Genomic DNA, 21378 nt, shown 5'->3' on the forward strand with positions numbered 1-21378 from the left:
ATGTATTTATATTCATATGGGGAATAAAGAAATGTAATCACATGTATTATGCAATGCACCACAAAATAAGTAGAAAATATAGGTAAGAACAACAAAAAGCAAATGGTATAAATTAAGAGCAAAAGTCCAAAACAGATATAAATTAATTATATCATTAATTACAATGACTATTAATGGACTCCACAATCTAATGAAAAGACATATAATACATGCTGGATTGATTGTTTGAAAAAGCCAAAATCCATAAAAAGCAAGATCTATATGCCATTTATAAGAAACATGCTTTAATTAAAAAGACAAGATCAAAGTAAATGGGTGAAAAAATATATACCACAGAAACACTAAACATAAAAAAACGGTGGTGGTTACAGTAATATTAAAAAAAAAATACACTTGGGGCATATGGGTGGCTCAGTGGGTTAAAGCCTCTGCCTTCAGCTCAGGTCATTATCCCAATGTCCTGGAATCAAGACCGGCATGGGGCTTTCTGCTCAGCAGGGAGCCTGCTTCCCTTCCCCTTTCTCTGCCTGCCTCTCTGCCTACTTGTGATCTCTGTCAAATAAGTAAATAAAATCTTTTTTAAAAAATACCCTTAAAGATTGCCATGACATGCGCGCTCCAGCCGGGGGAGCGGGGGTAATTTCCGAACTCCGGGAAGTGGTTGTGGGAGGCAGGCCACTCGCAACAACTCGCCGGGGGCCGCGCTCTTCTCGCCATGTCGCGGCGCAAGCAGGCCAAGCCTCAGCACCTCAACTCCAAGGAGCCGCAGCCCGCGCGCCGCGAGTTCGCAGAGGCTGGCCCGGGGGTGGCGGGGGTCCCGGGTGAGTAGCGCCGGGGACGACCCGCCTGGCCGCTGCGGGCAGTTTCTCGGATGCTGGGGGGGGGGGGACCCGCAGGGGTGCGGGGCTCCGGGCGTGGAAGGGCGGGGGAAGCCTCCACCTCCACCTCAAGCGCTGGGGCTGGGACCTCGGCGCCCTCACCCAGCGCCTTTGTAAGTTACACCTCCTTGTAAATTCTGCCTTTTGGGATAAACTGTGCCACTCTCCGCAAAAAAAAAAAAAAAAAAAAAAAAAAAAAAAAAAAAAAAAAATACCCTTAAAGAATACTGTGGAAGACACAAAGGGACATTTCATAACGGGTATCAAAGAAGTCTACCCCACCCCACTCCAACCCCCCAATAAAAAATAAATAAAAATGGGCATACTCATAAAAGATCTTTAAAAACTATGGAAGAAAGTGTGACAAAACTTAAAGGGGAAATTTAAAAAATCCGTAGTCCAATTTGCTATTTATGTACTCTCTCTTATTAACTTACAGAACAAGCAGAACAAAATCAATAACAGCGTGGAAGGTATGAGCATGTGACCTAAGAAATGTTTGTACAGCATGACACCTAATAACTGCATAAAATAAACATACAAACCATAATCTGGGAAAAATATTTTCAGCATGTCTCTGACAAAGGGCTTGTATCCAGAAAACATAAAGAACTCTTCCAGCTCAAGATTATGTTCACAATCCTTTCACAAGGCATATATATGTCAAATCATCACATTGCACACTTGTAATATCTTCCAATTCCATGTGTCAATTATACCTCAATAAAGCTGGAAAAAAATAATAAACTTACAAACAACTCAATAAAAAGGTACAGAAGATTTGGACAGGAAATTCAACAAATAAGATCCACAGATGGCCAACAAGATCATGAGAAGACGCTTTTAAGAATGTTAAGGATAAAAACAGACCAATAAATTTAAAAATTGGGCATGGAACCTAATAGAATATTACAAAATAAGACGATGACTGGCCAATAAACATGAGAAAAGATATTCAACATGATTTATCACCAGGAAATTCCTTTTTTAAAATATTTTATTTATCTATTTGAGAGAGAGAAAGAGTGGGGCGGGGGGAGGTAGAAAGAAAAGAAAAGCAGATTCCCTGGTGAGCACAGTCTGACATGGGACCCCATCCCAGGATCTGGAATCATGACCTGAGCCAAAGGCAGATGCTTAACCGACTGAGCCACCCAGGCATCCCAATTACCAGGAAATTCTTACTAAAACCACAATGAGATAGCATTTTAAACCTGCTGAAGTAGCATAAATATAAAAGACTGGCAACACTAAATGTTGTCGAGATGTAAAACAATTAGAAATCTCAAAAGCTTGCTGGTGTGAGTGAAAAATGATACAACTGCACTGCAGAACTCTGTAGTGTGCCGTAGTGTTCAAAGCTACACATGCATCTATGCTATGACCCAGAAATGTCATTACTCGGCAGATACCCACTAGCACACAGTTTCAAAAGTCAATCACTATGGAGTATTATGCCTCCATCAGAAAGGACGAATACCCAACTTTTGTAGCAACATGGACGGGACCGGAAGAGATTATGCTGAGTGAAATAAGTCAAGCAGAGAGAGTCAATTATCATATGGTTTCATTTATTTGTGGAGCAAAACAAATAGCATGGAGGACATGGGGAGTTAGAGAGGAGAAGGGAGTTGGAAGAAATTGGAAGGGAAGGTGAACCATGAGAGAATATGGACACTGAAAAACAATCTGAGGGGTTTGAAGTGGCGGGGAGGTGGGAGGTTGGGATACCAGGTGGTGGGTATTATAGAGGGCACGGATTGCATGGAGCACTGGGTCTGGTGAAAAAATAATGAATACTGTTATGCTGAAAATCAATTTAAAAAAATTTTTTTAAAAGTCAATCATGTTACTCACTCTTGGGACACTGGAGGAGCTTCAGTGTTTGGACTTACACTGATGTTGTGAGTCCTAAGAAGATGCTGTTTTGTTTTGTTTTGTTTTGTTTTTAAAGATTTTATTTATTTATTTATTTGACAGAGAGAAATTGCAAGTAGATGGAGAGGCAGGCAGAGAGAGACAGAGGGAAGCAGGCTCCCCGCTGAGCAGAGAGCCCGATGCGGGACTCGATCCCAGCACCCTGAGATCATGACCTGAGCTGAAGGCAGCGGCTTAACCCACTGAGCCACCCAGGCGCCCCGAAGATGCTGTTTTATATTAGTAATTTATAGTTTTATATTTATTGATAATGACATATTAGAGTTACTTAATACAATATTTTAGGGGTGGATATAATGTATATTTGCTCTATCATTTGGGAATGTTGAGTTTAGCTATTATAAACAAGAGGAATAAATGGGACTGATGAAACTCTTATGAAAGGTTAAGCACAGAAAGTAAGTAATCCAGTATCTTGTGAATTCATCTGGAAACTCAAGAGAATATGGAAAAAACAGATAGTGAGAAAATAGCTTATATGTAACAGGCAGAACTCTTTCATATTATGTGTTAATATGAAAGTAAATTAATAATATGTGACTTTTTATAAAAAGAAATGGATGGAAATACTACATCATAAGGTATGCATTGTGGCATCATTCTGCAGCTAGGTCACCCCTAAACTGGTCACTCATCAGTGACATTTAGTATATCCCACTCTGTCCAGAGTAATAATATTTTCTTCAAAAAGTACCCTACCTTGTTTTTTCCTTCATAATTACCCCCAATGGTTCAGACATGTTCTCAGGGGTTATTGCTCAACTTTCAGGAAAAAAAAAAAACTTTAGCTTCTACCTATATGAACTTTCTTTCATTTTTAAATTTCTATTTTAAATGTTTTATAATGTACATAAGACTTAAGTAGAAGGGTCCATGTACAAACTGTGAAGTACAAGCGTAAATATTTGGAGCCTTCAGAAATTAGTATATCTGAGAGATTTTCTTTTTCAAAAGATAGTAACTCAGGCACCAAGGTGGCTCAGTTGGTTAAGCATCTGCCTTCTGCTCAGGTCATGATATCGGGGTCCTGGGATTTATCCTACGCCAGGCTCCCTGCTTAGTGGAGAACCTGCTTCTCCCTCTGCTGCTCCCCGTTTGTGCTTGTAAGGGCCTGCCCCTCTCAGAGGAACTTGCTTGTGGACCCCGGATGTAGGAGTGGGGCAGGCCAGGTGGAGGTGTCCAATCGGTGCAGCATGTGTATATCCACTAGGGTGAATTGAGATCCGATTGGCCATAGGGGTGGGGCTCAACCAACTGCATAAAGGTTGCTGTGTGAGGCTAGCAGGGGAAGAGGAGAACTGTGATAGGAGCAGAAGGAAGAGTTGGTGGGAGCAGAAGAGTCCATGGGAGCGGAAGAGTCGGCAGAGTGGAAGAGCTGTAACAGCTCTTGTAAGATCTATAACCGCCACCGGCGGTCCCTGCGCAGGCAGTCTCCAGCCTCAGGTGGTCCCACCTCCGGCAGCCCGGAGCCGCCGCCTGCAGCCAATAGCCGCCTGCAGCCTCCAGCCGCCTGCAGCTTCGAGCCGCCTGAGGCCCCGCCTCCGGCCCCGCCTGCAGCCCCTAGACACCAGTGGTCCTGAGACGCCAGCGGTCCAGTGGTCAGTGGTCCTGATGCCTGCAGCCCCTAGACACCAGCGGTCCTGAGACGCCAGCGGTCAGCGGTCCCGATGCCTGCAGAACCTGGATGCCAGAGGTCCCGAGCCGCCAGCGGCCCTGAGATGCCAACGGCCCCTAGCCGCCAGCAGCCTCGCAGCAAAATGCCTTGCCACCCCGAGACACAAGCGGCCTTGTCCACAGCGGTGCCTTCCTCTGGGTGGCAGCCTTGTCAGAGTGGCATCGTGGGGAGCAGAGTCTGTGCCATCCGGGTTGTCCTCCTTGTCATCGTCGCTGTCATCGTTGCCTCTTCGTCGTCAGGAGCGGCCTCGTCTGGGAAGCGGTCTTGTCCAGAATGGCCTCTTCTTGGGAGCGGCCTTGTCCGGGGAGCAACCTCATCGAGCAGCGGCCTTGTCTTGGGAGTGGCCTCTTCTTGGGAGTGGCTCCAATCATGGAGCGGCCTCATCTGTGGAGAAGCCTCATCTAGAGCACCCTCGTCCAGAGCGGCCTTCTTGGGAGTGACCTTGTCGGGATCATCGTCATCGCCTTTTCGTAAGAGATAGCCCTGACTGGTCAGTTGATTCTTGATGCTTGGCACAAAATAAAGTTTTGCTTGACCTTCGCTTTGTATCAGTCTCGATCCTTTGATCATGGACCCTAACATTTGGGGGCTCGTCCGGGATCAAATGACGAGAACTGAGCCAGCATCGGAATTTTTAGGAAAAGCCTCCGGAGGTGTATTGGGATCGGAGGTATTGGGATCGGAGGAATTGGGATCGGGTGTATTGGGATGGGCTGTATTGGGATCGGAGGTTTGGAATCCTATCTGTCTGTCTGGTTGGAGCTCCACGGTATAGCCCACTGGGGAGAAGCTGGTTGCAGCCATGCTCCCCAGGGCTGAAGTGGATGCGGGGATGCCCCATCCCTCTGCTGATAGATCGACAGGGGGTTCGAGTCCCCCTGGGCGGTCCCGAGGGGTTCAAGTCCCCCTAGATGGTCAGGGGGTTTGAGTCCCCCTGGGCAGTCGGGGGGTTCGAGTCCCCTGGACAGTTGGGGGGTACGAGTCCCCCGCCAGTTGAGGGGGTTCGAGTCCACCTGGGTGGTCGGGGGGTTTGAGTCCCCTGCCTCCCCTTAGACAGTTGAGGGGTTCAAGTCCCCTTAGATGGTTGGGAGATAAAGATAGCCCCCACCAGTGGCAAGCTCTGGGTAAATTAAAAAGTGTGTAGAAATTAATGCACTCCATAAATTTGGTCAGTAGGTCAAAGAGAAAAATCAAATTAGGAAATCCATTGAGCTATACGAAAACAAAAATGCAACACACCAAAGCTTATGGAATTCCACTAAAACAGTACTTAAAGGGAAATTATAGCAGTAAGCACTTGTTTTAAAGGATACAAAAAACCTCAAACCCTACCTTAAAAATATTGAGAAGAGAACAAACTGAACCTGAAACAAGCAGGGGAGATAAAACCTTAAAGCTACAATAATCTAGACTGTGGTACATGCAGGCATAAAGATAAACATATAAATCAATGGAATTGAGTACAGAAATAACAATATGTGGTCAGTTGATGCTTGGCAGAGGTGCCAAGACAATTCAAGTGGGAAGAATAATCTCTTCAACAAATGGCATTGGGACAACTAAATATTTACATGTTGAAGGATGAAGTTGAACTTCTACCTCATACAATATACAAAATTTTAAAAGGATCAGAGACCTATATTGTACTCTATAAGGTAATTGATATATGCTAGAATATCGATGACCCTTGAAAACATTAGGCCAAGTTAAAGAAGCCAGTGATAAAAGACTACATGTATGATCCTGTTTATATATGAAATGTCCAGAAAACTCAGATCTATAGGAACAGAAAGTAAATTAATAGTGACTTAATATGGGTTGCCAAGGGATGGGAGTGACCGATGTTTGTATGGGGTTTCATTTAGGATGGTGAAAATGTCCAGAACTTGATTGGACACAATTCATCCTTTTAAAGTATACATTTCAATAAACCATTTAAAGGTTATAGAAACTCTAAAGTAACAACAAATAGAAAGGTAAATAACAAGATAATAGGAGAATATGAAAAAGCTCATGGGGCTCAGGAAAGAGAGAAAAATAAAAACGTTTCATAAATGAAGTTTAAAAGAGAAAAAAATAATAGGAGGAAGTAGAAAACAGAAAGCTTTAAAAGGACTCTTTAGAAAAAAACGTTAAATATGGGAAGCCAGGCAAAGACGATCCACCATAATTACAAGAAGAAGCTGTGAAGAAGAAAAAAAAAAAAGGAATTGAATAGGAAGACATTCCCAAAATGATAACTGAATAAAACTCTACTGAAACAATAAGATTCAAACTTCTATATTAGAAAGTTCCCCCCCAGCAGCAGGCTCTGGATGAGGGCCACTGGGGTTGTGGTTGTTTGTTTGTCTTTTTGTTGTCTATTGTGTTGTTTGTTATGGTTAAAGGAATGTGGCAAGCAGAGAGTAAGGGGACGCTGGCTTTCATCTCTCTGTTCCTCATAATAGATGTGGGGCTTCTCCCTCACTCATTTCGTGTGTTACGGGCTATAACGAGCCACCTGGAGTTAGTCAAATGCCGGGTTGAGGTGTCCAATGCTGATGCTCATTAGAGCCGGGCATGGAATATGAGTGCCTAGTGGGCCACTTTTGGTAAGCAGAACTGGTACTGTGGGATGAACTGACCTCGAGACAGAGACTTTAAGGAATATTCCCAAGCAGCTGCCGAAACTTCTTTTGTTTTGGGGAATTCCTTGCCTTCTCTGGTCCAACGTGGACTGCCTAGCCCCTCCCCCTTGCTGGCAGGGAAAGCATGGCATCTGAAGTGGAATGGGCCCAGGTGGAACATGAGGTCTGTTGGCGAAGGGATGGCTGGGCTGTTGGTTAACTGTCTGTTTCAAGGGTTTAATGAGTAATTGTTAAAGTGGCTTCTGAAGTCTTTGGTAACCTGAAACTGTGAAGGGTTGCTTGAATCACAAATGGAGTTAAATTTGTTGGACATCTAGATCCTAACCAAATGGGATAAAATGCTAGGGCGCTGGTTGCTGGAACTGGGTTTGTACTTTTGAAATCTGCTGGTGAACACGTTCTGTGCTTAACTGATTGATAAATTTGCCATCTAAAGAATTCTGTTGTAACAACTCACCATTGGTTTATATTTAGTCTTCAGTAGAGGTTAAGGTATTTCTAAGAGTACAAAATTCTGTTAAGTGCAATTAAGACTGATGGAAATGAGAAAAGCAACTCTGTATGTAAAAAGTAGGAGATATGTAAAAAGATAGAAAAACAGCCCTGAGGCCACTGTTGGAGCTAAATCCATTCGTAAAAGAATGGAAGGGGAGACTGATCACCTCTCATTAGCCAGGGATACCCAAAGGGGAGGATGACCAACCTGTTTGAATCTGGAGAGTGCCTGACTGTGTGAATGTATCTCTATGGCTCCACCGCTTCCACTATGGAGTCTGAATGGACTGCACCCTGAATCTTGCAGGGCGTCATATGGCATAACGGTCTTCTACTCCATGGAGTAGCCTGGTCCAGGGTTTATACGGACAGACCTTAGAAAAGATGCTCCTAAGTTCCCGCGAGGGATGCAAGCAGGATAGCATCCAGGGACAGCCCTGCTCCGATGGCAGAGCAGACCACAGCTGTTCTCTCTGGGCTCTTCCACCCAGAATCTGGGAGATGGAACAGGGGAAATTCTGTGCAATGAATTTGGACTCTGCTCAGCACCTCTGTGTTGGCTTTCAGACCTAGAAAAACGAGAATCTGAGGGTCCACTTTGAGTCTAGGAAGCCATCTTCCAAGGGGAAGAAAACTCTCTGAAGCTCCATGAGCTGCCCATCCCTCTTCTCTGATATCTGGACTCGATGGGTCACACAAGGGCCCATGGGAGGAGCTCAGGAGTCAAGGCTTCAAATCTTGGCCATCGGAGGCTGCCAGGGACCTGTCCCCCGATTGATACACGTGCATCTGCTGGCACGTTCCTGAATATGCTGGCTCTCTGCAGCCTCTGCATCTTTGAATGACATGTCGATCTGTCTGAAACATCATTCTGTTCCAAGCACTTAGAAACCCTCCACTACTTTCTCCTTTGTACAGAATGGGTATGACCACAAGGCATCAGTAGCCCAAGAAGGCCGGGGGCCAACGTAACTGTGAACGAGAGAGATATGGTAGCTAACCAAGCCTGGACAGATTAAGGTAACAGTAGGTTATGAGAAAGTTCAGCTTCCTCCAGCAAGGGAAGGACAGTTCCATGTTACATAGGGTGTCGCGTACACTCATCTGAGAATATCGGGTAAGAAGCCTATGATTGTCTATGGCCATACCACCCTGAACGCGCCCGATCTCGTCTGATCTCGGAAGCTAAGCAGGGTCGGGCCTGGTTAGTACTTGGATGGAAGACTGCCAGGGAATACCGGTTGCTTTCGCTTTGATCTCCAAGAGGGAATTTCTTGGGACGGTGGGCTACTGCAGGCTGTGGATGCTGCCTTCACGGAGATGGCACAACCTCTCTACGAACTGGCTAAGGGAGGACTTACTATGGTAGAGTGTGGACAGCTGAGGCAGAAGGAGCATTTCAGGAATTACAAAGAGCCTTACTGTGTGCCCCAGCATTGGTCATCCCAGATGTTACCAAGCCCTTCCACTTGTATGTGGATGGAAAGGCAGGGCTGACTAAAGGAGTTTTGACTCAGACTCTGGGGCCTTGGTGAAGGCCAGTGGCCTATCTTAGCAAGAAACTAGATCCAGTAGCAGCTGGGTTCCCCCTTTGTTTCTGCATAATTGCTGCCATGGCCCTCCTGGTCAAGGATGCATGCAAATTGACTCTGGGTCAAAATCTCATATTGACCACCACCCACGTTATCGAGGGCCTTCTCCGGACTCCACCAGACCGGTGGATGACAAATGCCCAAGTGACGAGGTATCAGGCCCTCCTCCTGAACGAAAAAAAGTGATCTTCCAGCCCCCGGCAGTGCTAAATCCAGCCACGTTGCTACCAGAGGTGCTGGCTGACCACCCACACGACTGCGGGAAGGTCCTAACCCAAGTCATGGGAATAAGGCAGGATCTCAGAGACACTCCCCTCCTGGATGCGGAAATGACTCTGTTCACAGAAGGTAGTAGTTACATGGTCAATGGAAAGAGGTATGCGGGGGCTGCAATAGTTTCTCCTGAGCAGAGACTCTGGACAACAGCCCTGCCACACAGGATCTCGGTGGAAAAGCAAAGCTGATTGCATTCACCAAGACGCTACAGATGGCCAAGGCCGCGGGCACTAATAGGAAACTACAGTGTGCCTACTGGCCCCGGAGCTCTGAGCAAGGAGAGAGAATGAACCAGACTCTCGAAGAGACCTTGACAAAGTTAATTCTGGAGGCTGGTGGTGGATGGAGGGATCTCCTTCCTTTTACTCTCCTCAGGGCACGATGTACACCCTATTTAAACAAGGTGACCCCATTTAAAATAATGTTTGGGAGGACCCCTCCCTTGCTCTGTCCTAGGCCCTAGCAGAAATGACTGATCAGTCTATACCCCAGTCACTGCAGGCATTACAGTCTGTCTTAAAAAGAAGGGATCCAAACTGCCCACACTGGGACAGAGACACTGGTGGAACCATATCCCAGGGACTTGATCTGGATACGTCACTATCAAGTGGGGAACTTGAAGCCTCGCTGGAAGGGACAATTTACTGTTATCCTAACCACCCCCATGGCAGTAAAAGTAGAAGGCATTAGGGCCTGGGTTCATGCGGGTCATGTCAAATGAGCCGAGAGTAAGGATGCCCCCCAGATGGGAGTGGCAGCCAACAGACCCAGCTGAACATGGACTAAAAAATTGTAAGTTTATTGTTACTAAAGAAAATTGGGGCGATAAAATGTTAGTCTTATATGTTCAATATAAGATAGAACTATCTGGAAAGTCAAGGATTTGACTAATCTCCAAAGAAAAGGGAGAATGTAAGGGCCTGCCCCTCCCAGAGGAACTTGCTTGTGGACCCCTAATGTAGGGGTGGGGCAGGCCAGGTGGAGATGTCCAATCGGTGCAGCATGTGTATATCCACTAGGGTGAATTGAGATCCAATTGGCCACCTGTATAGGGGTGGGGCTCAACCAACCGCAGAAGAGTTGGTGGGAGCAGAAGAGTCAAAGGGAGCAGAAGAGTCAGCAGAGTAGAAGAGCTGTAACAGCTCTTGTAAGAGCTATAACCACCACCAGCGGTCCCACCACCTGAGGTCCCTGCGCCCGCAGTCTCCAGCCTCAGGGGGTCCCGCCTCTGGCGGCCCCGAGCCACCGCCTGCAGCTTCAAGCCTCCTGCAGTCCCGCCTCCGGCGGCCCTGAGCTGCTGTCTGCAGCCTCCAGCTGCCTGCAGTCCCACCTCCAGTGGTCCTGCCTCCAGCGGCCCCGAGCCACCTGCCGCCTTCAGCCGCCTACAGCTTCCAGCAGCCCCAAGCTGCCCAGACACCAGCGGTCCAGCAGTCCAGTCGTCAGCAGTCCCCACGCCTGCAGGCCCTAGACGCCAGTGGTCCCGAGACGCCAGCAGTCCAGTGGTCAGTGGTCCCGACGCCTACAGCCCCTAGACGCCAGCGGTCCTGAGACGCCAGCGGTCAGCGGTCCCGATGCCTGCAGAACCTGGATGCTAGCGGTCCCGAGACGCCAGTGGCCCTGAGATGCCAACGACCCCTAGCCGCCTGCAGCCTCGCCGCAAAATGCCCTGCCACCCCGAGCCACAAGTGGCCTTGTCCGCAGCGGTGCCTTCCTCTGGGTGGCAGCCTTGTCAGAGTGGCATCGTGGGGAGCAGAGTCTGTGCCATCCGGGTTGTCCTCCTTGTCATCGTCGCTGTCATCGTTGCCTCTTCGTCGTCGGGAGCGGCCTCGTCTGGGAAGCGGTCTTGTCCAGAATGGCCTCTTCTTGGGAGCGGCCTTGTCCGGGGAGCAACCTCATCGAGCAGCGGCCTTGTCTTGGGAGTGGCCTCTTCTTGGGAGCGGCTCCGATCATGGAGCAGCCTCACCTGCGGAGAAGCCTCATCTAGAGCACCCTCGTCCGGAGCGGCCTTCTTGGGAGTGACCTTGTCGGGATCATCGTCATCACCTTTTTGTAAGAGATAGCCCTGACCGGTCAGTTTGATTCTTGATGCTTGGCGCGAAATAAAGTTTTGCTTGACCTTCGCTTTGTATCAGTCTCGTTCCTTTGATCACAGACCCTAACAGTGGTCTCTCTCTCCTGTCAAATAAATAAAATCTTTAAAAGTAAATAAAATAAAGATGGTAATTCTACGAGCACTTGTGTGTAACAGAAATTGCACTGAAAATGAAAATGTTTTGGAGAGCACTTCCCCATAGGTCTACGCATTGTTGTCTTGCTTGGCTGTTCTGTTTCCACAAATTCTATTCTGAATGGTCTTCTGTATGTGTTAATGGCATGGAGAAGAATGTAAATGTATATATAAATTCTAACAAATTATTCCACATTGTGTTCAAGACACACAATCTTCTGCTGTATTCACAGACCACTGTGCAGCCATGTCAGCAGATTTCATTGCTTCTTGGAAAATTCCCGAGGGAGGGACCCCAGTTGTTTCAGCGACATCATTATTTGCTTCCCAAGCCTCTTCCAGTGACCCTACTGTCAGTAACACCTAACATCCTAAAGAAGCCAAGAAATCATTCCCACTTCATAAAACTCATTTATTTCCATAACAAATGAATATTCATTTACTTCCATGAGCAATCTGATCCTTGAAAATAAAAAGCTGATTTCTAGGTCAAGAAAGAGTTCTATTCATTTCAGGAGCCCAATAAAAACATTCTATCAGACACATTTAAAATCGTTATAAATGGAGCTAAGGTAGCTCAGTTGTTAAGCTTCTGCCTTTGGCTCAGGTCATGATCTCAGGGTCCTGTATGGAGTCCTGCATCCAGCTCCCTACTCAGTGGGGAGTCTGCTTCTCCCTTTCCCACTCCCCCACCTGTGTTCCCTCTTTATTTATGTCTCTCTCTGTCAAATAAATAAATAAAATCTTCTATAAATAAATAAATAAATAAAATCATTATTAAAAATCAGAACTTGGAAAAATACCATAGTAGTTGTACCATACATTTTAGCTTGCTTATAATTTCAGCATTGCTTATAATTTTGACCCTACTTTCCTGGATTTTTAATATCCTACAAACACCATTTCTGAACTTGTAATCTGTTTGCATTGAGTCATGTTTTCCAAACCTATCTATACCATCTGGGAAGCATCACAGCAATACAGTCACAGGGCCTGACCCCAGGAATTACATTTCAATAGGCCTCTATGAGGGTACAGGAAACCCAACTGTCAATAGTTTTCTCTACAGCTACACTTGGTGGCTAGATGGTTTCCTCTCATAGCTAGATACATCATAGAGCCACTGAATGATAACTATCTTGACTTAGTTTGTCATTTCTAAACATGAGGTGTTTTTAAATTCTGGATTATTGGAATATTTTCCTTCTAGAAGAAAGGAGTGGGAGTCTAGCTAAGTGGGAGTATAATCTGGCTTCACCTACAGAGACTATGTCTCAAATGCCTGGTATAACAATAAGAACTAAGATGTGAATAAGATGTGAGAATAAGAATAAGATGTGAGTTCCAACATCCTGTTCTTCTAGATATGGAGTGATGGAATTACCTCCACTTTAAATTCAAATTATACGAAGTGAGAAAAGCCAATCTTAAATTCTGTTTATAAAATAACTGTAGGGGGCACCTGGGTGGCTCAGTGGGTTAAGCCTCTGCCTTCAGCTCAGGTCATGATCTCAGAGTCCTGGGATCGAGCCCCCCATCGGGCTCTCTGCTCAGCAGGGAACCTGCTTCCTCCTCTCTCTCTGCCTGCCTCTCTGCCTACTTGTGATCTCTGTCTGTCAAATAAATAAATAAAATCTTTAAAAAAATAAATAAAATAAAATAAAATAACTGTAATGACAAACTCTATGAAGAGCAGGGTACTGGTTGATGGCAGAGATGAAAGGAGGAAATGGGATGGCATTTTCACAATAATACAACACATGCTAGAAGCAATGGGACTGTTCAGTAGTTCAACTGTGAGGATGGACATGTGAGATGACCCATGTGACAAAACAGTACAGAGATAAACACCCATGCAGCACATGCAAAGCTAGGGAAACCCACACACAAATATTTGAGTGTATGATGTACGTAACCCGGTTATGAACTTATATTGTAGTTTTCCAAAGTCTTGTCATTGACATGCACATGGAATTAAACTACATGAGAATACACACTCTCTCAAACTGCTTCTGGGAGTGGGAATGGGGGGGCCACCACTACCTCATGGAAACTTCATTGGAAAAACATCAGAATTAGAGCTAACAACTTTATTCTTTCACTCAGCTTTAAATTTTATAAAGGTATCAAATATTTATGAAGTTAAAAATATGTGTATATTGTTTAATAACTAAATTTAGGGGCTTCTGTTATGCAGAAGACTTTTTACAGGTAGCTGCCACCCTTAGTGTTTGTTTTCTGACAATACTTATGAGAGAAGACCACCTGAAATACACAGAAATTTCCAGTTCATAATATAAACCTTATAATCAAAAAGAACACCTACAAGATTTCTGCCTTGGCAAAAACATAATATTTGGTATTGAATATATCATTACATGAAAAACAAGCAATTGGGGAAAATATGCAAAAAGCTGCAGACATGGTTCAACATGCAACGTACAGCTCTAGTAAGTGACACGGTGATACAAACCTTGTAATTTCCCTGACTGCCTTCCTGGAGGCAATTTCTCATTTGTAGCACAAAAGGGGACCACAGAAAGAACCCATCTATCTCTCAGGATTATCTAGAAGAAAACAGTGTCAGTGTAAGTACCAGTAGGAAAGAAAAAGTGATCCACGTATCAGCAGAGAATTCCCCAAAGCCAAGATCTGCAATCCCCCTATTTTCAACCATGGTTCTATGCACAGGACGGAGGACCGTCACTGACACTCATTTTCAGGATTTGTAAAAGGAAATCTGGAATCTCAGTCACAGATGAGGATGAACTGTTCAAAGTACCTGTAGGCCACATTTTTTTTTAAAGATTTTATTTATTTATTTGACAGACAGAGATCACAAGTAGGCAGAGAAGCAGGCAGAAGGAGAGGAGGAAGCAGGCTCCCTGCTGAGCAGAGAGCCCGATGTGGGGCTCGATCCCAGGACCCTGGGATCATGACCTGAGCTGAAGGCAGAGGCTTTAACCCACTGAGCCACCCAGGCACCCCCTGTAGGCCACATTTAATTGTAAATTCCCTCATAGGTGATGACACAGAAACTCCGGTGTTTGCAAAAACATTATCTGAGAATGGAGAATTTCCCGTTTAAAACATGAGACACAATAAAGTGAGTTGGTATTTTAATTTTTTTTTTCTCTCTGTTTTTGTTTCCTCTCTGGGAGGAACTTGTAAGAACATCTGTAATGACTCAGCAGATATACCCGTATTTCCCTTTTTTTACTTAAATAGCTTGGAATGGGGACAAAACAGGAAGAGAAATGCCCTGTGTGGGACAAAGTCTGTGAACACACTGCACACGGCCCTGTGGCCACCGCTGATCACATGTGCACTGGCTCCTGCTGTGTCCCTACCCCAACACACCCCTCACCCACCCATGGATCAGGATGCCTGGCCAGTGTGGGTGATGAAATCATTCCCCTTCAGCTCCTGCAGGAAATCTGACCTAATTCCCAACCTGGAATGGATCAAAAGTAGGTTACAACTCTTGGCCCTAACATGTAGTTGTCCTAATACTTCCTTCACATCCAGCACAACTGGGAAGCAGAGAGTCCTGTGGATGTGAGGGCACCAGCACCCATTCCTTGCAACGTATTCGTGAAAAACAGTAACATTCAATATTCATCACTAACATGATGAGTTCATCATTTCAACCACAGGGCTAAGTCATTTCATGGGTTCTATCATATCACATGGGTTCTATCTTACTCACAAGAATACTACAGGAGGGACAGCTCCATTTATGAATGAGAAAACCCAGGAAGTGAAATTATTTGACTTCGAGGAGTCAGCACAGATTTGAGCAGGAATACATATATCTGGACAGTCCATACCCACAGTGTTCAGCAAGATGGTGGGGCTCAATGACAACTGTGGTCCGGAAATATGGACCCTCAGTATGGCTTTCAGATACCTCTCTCTCTCCCTCTCCTTCTCTCTCTCTCTCATATCTTTATGTATTTCATGGTTAAATCTCTCAGAAACAATTTCAAAAATACTTCTACCATTTCTCAAAGAAAAGAAATTCTTTACTTGAATTTATAATTGAAGAAGTAAAAAAGCAAAACAAAATATAAAACAAAAGATTATAAAGGTGAAACTCTCCTTTAAGGCCTAATCTCTGAAGTGCTATTTTCTAAGCAGGATTATGAATGCTGGAACTCTGTTCAATAAAACATTTATTAGGCCAAGGTGACTAATGCCACACTCATACAGTGCTCTTCATAGAAAACATGCTGCACAAGAAAACAGCTAAATAAAATGGGTCATAAACACGGCCTCCGCACAGACAAATCAAACAAGAGACCTGGAAAAAAGGGACAAAATAATAGAGTGAAAACATCATGAAAATAAAGAAGGGACTGAGTGAAGGCCTTAATCTTTTATTTATACTTATGAACAAATGAGGCAGGCCTGATACCAAGAGATAAATGGTCTTCAAATTAGGGATGCTCAAAGAAAAACAATAATTAATAGCTATTATGTAAAAGCCTTTTTATCTCTGAAGAAGTATGAGCTGTGGAAATTTAGACATAATAAAATAATGACGCTGAAGGACTTGGTGAATTTGCCAGTCCTCAGAAGTCACCTTAAGTTTCGACTGGAAGTTCATGTCATTAATATTGGTGGTGAATCATCGCACCCACTGACTGAAGGACATGATAAGGCCTGCCCTGCAATGTCATTCTTTTGGGGAAACACCATGCTGAAGAAGAGCTTATACTTGCTTTGCTGCTTGAAGTCAAGCTCTTTGTTAACCCCACCTACAAGTACAACTGCTAAAGAAAATTAATTACATTTTGGGTAATAATTGACCATGCTGGAGAAAAATAAGACAATGCCTGATCTCATTTATGAACATACTACTGTTTGTTCCAAAATGTCTCCTATATTTAAAAAAGAAATCACTACATTGGTTTGATGGCTACCTTGCCAGGTTGGCCTTTGTCACTGAAAACAATAAAACTGACATATGCACACACAAAGATGTGAAGAGAAATTTTTCATTTTGATCACAGTCACTGGCGATTGTCCGTGGGGCAAAAATATTAGGATGTGGATTCTCTGTCCACCTGAGAAAAGGTGAACAGTCTAGCTCTATCCTAGGAGGTGAGATCACAAGCCCAAAGCTGTGCATTCAGGCTAGCATACAAGGCTACACTGTAAAGCCACAGTGAAACAGACAATCTCTAAAAAATAACCAGCTTTTAGAGCAAGCCCTTTCTTTGGATGAGCCCAGTATCTGGAAACTTGTATTTTATTTTTACCCAATTTAGGAAGAATGCAAAACCTCAGAATAAGGTATCTTTCAAGCCAAACAGAAATGCAAGATCAGCCAGGACTGTTCGGTAGGCTGGGAACCTAGAAATCACGCAGGTTACAAGTGGTTAAGATGCCAGGGACAACGTTGCAGCCTACAGCAGGCTCAGCACCTTGACACCTCGGACACCCTTCTCTGCTCACCTTGGTGCCCTGCGTCCCATCCTCCCATTCAGATTCTGCTCCCAGAGAGACTGTGGGAAGTTTCACCCAACCCTAACAGAAAGGAAAGAAGTTTGGCTGTCATTTGACACGCCAACCTCATACTTCTTTTTAGATCTTTTCTCTTATGTGTGCTGACTTCATTCTCTGCAGTATTCTTATCTGGCATTTAAAATTCCCAGCTGCAAACTTGTCTCCAGGAGCAAGCTAAACCCAGTGTCTCTGAATTCCCAGGTCTTTCTCTCTCTCTTACAGATACCATTTTGCAGTGGGGAGGACAGGGAAGGACATCTGTTAATAATATTCATGAAAACAGATTACTTTCTAGATGACAATTTAAATAAAATTATTTCATTTACATAAATACTTAAGTTGCTCTAATACGAATATGAATAGAACAATGCTTTATTAAAGAAGAGGAATGTCCTGTAATGCAAAATCGTGAAATGTCATTGTAAAGCTATCTTTCATTAAAGTCTGGAAGTAGTCTAAAGAACTAAGAACAAACTGACTCCGACTAATGACAGCTACCAGAGCAGCGGTGTAGACAGACGCTGGCTATCCAGTTATGCTAAGTGGGAACCTAGAAGATCGTCTTCTACCAGTGTGACATGACAGTGCTTCTCTTTGTATGGGAGAATCTGAACCATTCTCTTGTGGTGTCAGGATAGTTACTCTGCAGAGTACATTTAGGGATCTTTTACTGATATGTAGGTTTTTATATATATTCATGTCTTTAGTCTCCAAACCAAATTATCTGGAAGTTTATAAACTCCAGGATTCTCTTTAATTTCTTTCTAGCACCTAGGACTGTGGTTTGCCCTAATACCTACTGATGTATTTGTTTGGTGTCTGAGTATATGTACATCTTGTATTTCTAGGATAAAGGTATCTCCTCTACAAAATCTTACTTCTGGATTAATCATTCTGTATCCATACATTCCTGATACCACATATTCTTTGAAATTCCAACTTTTCAGAACAAACTGGTATTGTCCTATTAGATTAAAATTAGCTGTCTGGAATTTACTCTCCAATTTAGTAATCCATTATTGTCCTTTGCTTTGAAGATATCTATTAACAAAGGTATCAGGGATCTATAGACCATAAGTTTGAAAGTATTTGGCTAAGATAATAAAATTTCACATTTTTAATAACATTATTTTAAATATTGCACACATCATTGACCATTGTAGCCTATTATTGATTTAATTCTGTATCTGAGAACTACTTTAGACTATTGTAATGATTTTTCCAATGCATAGTCACCTGTTGTTAAACTTCTTGATACAGGTGTACTCTGGTATTGCCCCTCAATTCAAAGTCACTTGGTAGTATTAAATATATTATTAGTTCTCAATTTACAAGACACAGTCTGTAGTATTAATTGTACTGAGGTTTTCTCAACTTCCATCAGATCAAGTGAATATAATTTACAAAGAAAAATAACAAATTCCATTCTATAACCACCTAACAAGAATTATCAGCATCCAACACCACTGGCTCTAAATCTGGTTCAGCACACATGGTGAGGAGACCCTGGAAATATAGCCTCTGGTAAAATTAATTCAAAATGGTACCTGGATATTGACAATGAAAATTCAACCTTTATAAACTAGACTGGGTTACAGGCCGAATAGTAAACTGACCTTAAAGCCTACACATTATTTTAATTTTTGCTATTTCATAGCTGAATAATCCAGATATTCCATGCAATATGATTATTCAAAGAGCACAATTTAGTGTAGCCCACACAGAAAATTATTTCCTACCAATGTGTTTTCTTCCAAGGCACTCACGTTCTGAGTGGTGGTTTACTTTTCTACCTTGAGCACTCATGCCAGCACTCATTTTTCCCCAGTTCCGTGCACTTCTATGAGAATGGAGCTATGTGAACTGCTTGGTTATTATTTCCATTTTGGAGGTTCTAAGTACTTACAGTATTCGCAAGTTGAGGGTGACTTCCTTGCCATCTCTACCAGAATATGGGAAGAAAGAAGTCATCACCAGATCCATTCCTAATGCTGTCTACCTAGTCCTGATCAGTTCTGAAGACTTTCTCATGGGCCACAATGTATCACTTCCAGCAGCAACTTACATGGGAGAGAGCAGATGAGGGGACAGGCCACTAATGAAACCCTGAGTCCCGTCATGAAGTGCCAGTGCTTCTGGATCAGGGACCAAGCTGGTTCTGAGACACAAGTGAGTATTTAACAGGAACTGTAACATGGACATTGAGTACTGAGATCCAGTTGGCACGAGTGTCACGGAAGTAACTTAACACTAACACGGAGGCCTTCTATTCAGAAGACCACTGCCATTAACAAAACACACACCCCAAACAAGAGCTCTAACAAAACACAGCCACCTCTAAGAATAATAAGTACACAAGTGGGAGGGTGCACATGTTCTCACTTCTCCACACTTGCTCCACAGAAGCTCACTAGCTCCACTGACATCTGGGCCCTTCAGAGGAGTCCAGAAGATCAGCAATAGCAGGTGACAGTGCACAGCTTCTCTCAGGACAAGGACTTGAAGGAGCTTAAAGGGGCCCTTGGTCTGTCTCAACCCCTGCTGACCACACCAGCCCATGCAAAGGTCATGTCTGTTGTTTACAAGAGGGGAAAAGATCAGTAACTTAAGAGTTATGTTAATTTTAGACTTTGCAAAATATAGTAGAGTCTAGGCCACTTTAATACAGACTTCACTTGATGGTCATGCCACAGAGGACACTTTGGGGCCCATCCACTCTGCTGAATGTCAGATGAACATGTGGTCTCTGACTTATATAGTGACCCAGGAAGCACAACTATGGAAGAGAGTGAGAACAGGTCCTGCACAGCCACACTGTACGTGCAGGTTCTGAGTCTTGCACATCACAACTTGATAATTGGGTTTTTTTCCCTTAAGTTTCAGAATCAATGTTAACTTTTTAAATTGAAGAATAATGGACCTACAACATTGCTTTAGTTTCAGGTATACACACTGTGATTCAATATTTGTATACCTCACAAAATGGTCAGCACAGTAAGTCTAATTGTTACCAGTTACCATACAAAGTTGTCACAGTGTTCCTGATTTGATTCCCTATTCATCTTACTCTTATTTATTTTATTGCTGCTAGTCTGTACCACATAATCCCCTTCACCTATTCTATCCACCATTCTTTCTTTTTTTTTGAAAGATTTTATTTGAAAGAGAGTGAGAGAGAGAGAAAGAGAGAACATGGGGCGGGAGAGGGTCAAAGGAAGACGCAGGCTCCCTGCTGAGCAAGGAGCTTTGACTTGATCCCAGGAACTCAATGATCATGACCTAAGCCACCCAGGTGATCATCTATCCATCCATTCTTATTTAAATAAAATATTGTTCAATGTTGGAACAAACAAGATACCATACTAAGGGATACAATTACACATAAGAAAGAAATGGGTTTGACATGTTAAAGCTTTAAAGATAACATACAGGGAGGGGAAGGGAAGCAAGACAGCAGAGGAGTGGCAGACTGAAATATCATTAGGTCCCAAGAGTTCAGCAGGATAGTTAACACCTAAAAACTCAACAGAAGAAAGAAAAGAAGAGCAGCAATTCTAGGAACAGAAAATTGACCACTTTCTGGAAGGTAGGACCTGTGGAGAAGTGAATCCCAGGCAACCTATGAGAAGATAGACCACCGGGGAGGGGCCAGCTCCCAGCAAGTGGTAGGGCAGCTGAGCACAAAATCAGAACTTTTAAAGTCTGCTCCAAGAGGGACATCACTCCAGAGGCTAAGTAGGGAGTGAAGCCCTCATAGGGACGGTGTGGTCTCAAGACACGCAGGGTCACAGAAAGACTGGGGTATCTGAGGGTGGCAGAGCTCCCAGGTATCAGGGCGGGGAAGCTGGCTGTAGAGACGGAGCCAAGCAGTGAGCTCTCAGCTCTGGGTTACCAAAACCATGACCAGAGGAATAATAAGAACACTACTCTTCAAGCAGGGACCCCTCAAGCAGCAGATCTAGGGAGACTCACCTTCCTCCTATGAGAGGAGTGGCGTAGGAGCACACGGTAGGAATCTACTGGATTTGAAGACTCCAAAAGTGGCTATGCGCCAGAGATAGAAACATGCAGTCACATGCCGGGTGAGCTCGGAGTGCAGCCAGAGAGTAGGGAAATGGGAGGGACTGACTGTTTTCTGAGGGTGCACTGAAAAGTGGGG

The 21378-nt window shown here is 44.1% G+C and overlaps 1 pseudogene; it reads left to right on the forward strand.

The window, feature by feature from the left end:
* Positions 1 to 8747: 8747 nt before the first annotated feature.
* LOC116573780 lies at positions 8748 to 8866 on the forward strand (annotated as a pseudogene).
* The last annotated feature ends 12512 nt before the right edge of the window (positions 8867 to 21378 follow it).

This window comes from Mustela erminea, chromosome 14, assembly GCF_009829155.1.
Source record: "Mustela erminea isolate mMusErm1 chromosome 14, mMusErm1.Pri, whole genome shotgun sequence".
Taxonomy (NCBI): domain Eukaryota; kingdom Metazoa; phylum Chordata; class Mammalia; order Carnivora; family Mustelidae; genus Mustela; species Mustela erminea.